Source organism: Frankliniella occidentalis, unplaced genomic scaffold (assembly GCF_000697945.3).
Source record: "Frankliniella occidentalis isolate FOCC.00 unplaced genomic scaffold, Focc_3.1 Scaffold258, whole genome shotgun sequence".
NCBI lineage: Eukaryota > Metazoa > Arthropoda > Insecta > Thysanoptera > Thripidae > Frankliniella > Frankliniella occidentalis.
Window position 1 is genome coordinate 273821 of NW_026267384.1, and position 1402 is coordinate 275222.

Consider the following 1402-nt stretch of genomic DNA (forward strand, 5'->3'; position numbering starts at 1 on the left):
GGGGTCGCACATGTGCCTGAGTTCCCACAGCCCCCGCACGAGGAGGGGGATACAGGGGGCGAGGGTCTGCGACGGCTCCCGCGCGGCCCCGACGTAGCCCGCCCCAGGCGAAATGTTTGATCGAGCTTATTGATGGGATTGGGGGCTGCAATCACACACAATCGCAATATCAGTATCCCCCTCCCCCACTTTGCACGATTAGCCGAACAGTCGGCAGCCGCACTACATGTGGTCAGATAAGGTTATTCCCGCGCGCGTTCTCTCTCTCTCTCTTTCCCTCTCTCTCCCCCTCTCTCTCTGCGCGATTAAGTACTACTGCTCCCCTCCTGGGCCCCTGGGTCCCGGCCCCCCGGTGGGCCGGACGACACAGTTGGGCCCGAGTTGGCACTTAGGTGTCAGTGTCGTGTCGGTGGCGAGGCGCCCATCAACAGGTGCAGTTGGCCGACAGGCCTGGCGCCGCCCCGCCCGTACTGCAACTTTAGCCTAAACGGATTATGGAGCAAGAGGGCTTCTGTACTGCCTGCTGCTCACGGTGTTCCTGCTCAAGCATGGCAGCCGGCGTGGGGCGCGGGGCGAGCAGGGCGCAGGTGGGTGCCGGGCGGGGGGGAGGGATTTTCCGTGATTTTCCGGATAATTTTGGAAATTTAGGGTGCAGGGAGCCTTGAGCATAGAGATAAGCGAACACGTTCGCATTCGATTGAACTCGAACAAACATCGAGCTGTTCGTGATCGCGCGAACACGAACATCAGAAGTTCGGATTCGGAACGTTCGAGTACTACTCGAACAGAAGGTCGTAGGCTAATAGAATTTAAGTATGTTTCAGAAATACGCGTCGCATATATGAGCGTAATTAAGGCGGCAGTGGCAGATAAATAAACCACCCCGATTTTAAATTTTAATGGAACGTTTGCAAACCAGCATGGATATAGCTTTTAACCAGCATGGATATAGCTTTTAAAAATAATTGTTCGTGTTCGGATCGAATATGAACATAACGTTGTTCGATTCGTTCAAGGTTCAAAGACTTTTGGACCAAATTTGTTCTAGATCGTTCAAATTCGAATTTGTCTGTTCGCTCATCTCTACTGGAGCATAGGCACTCCCGCAACACCCGACTGCTGGGCGGGTCGGCCTACCTCCCCGGGGTCCAGGTCCCGCGGTGCGGACTACCCCCCTGCTGCAGCCGCTGCGCACTCTGTCATGCAGTTAGGAAGGGCTTCTCCCAGGCCCGGCCCGGCACCTTAAGCTGTCTCCCCCCGCCCGCCACCTGAAAGTGACACTGATTTGTTTTCCGGGTGGTGAGAGCGAGCAGCAGCAGCAGCAGAAGCGGTGGCGAGCGAGTAAGCGAGCGAGCGAGCGAGAAAGAGAGAGAGAGAGAGAGAGAGAGAGAGAGAGAGAGAG

At 56.1% G+C, this 1402-nt stretch overlaps 1 protein-coding gene across 2 annotated transcripts in view; it reads left to right on the plus strand.

Annotated features, from left to right (window-relative positions):
- Positions 1-1402, plus strand: part of LOC113211947 (neuroglobin) — a 64582-nt gene that overhangs the window by 19333 nt on the left and 43847 nt on the right. The window contains exon 1 of one of the 2 annotated variants that reach the window (XM_052273253.1): positions 407-587. The exons of the other annotated variant lie outside the window; for it this stretch is intronic. The gene's annotated coding sequence lies outside the window, so the exon portion shown is untranslated. Of the gene's footprint in view, positions 1-406; positions 588-1402 lie in introns of those variants that run through there. 2 annotated transcript variants of the gene reach the window in all.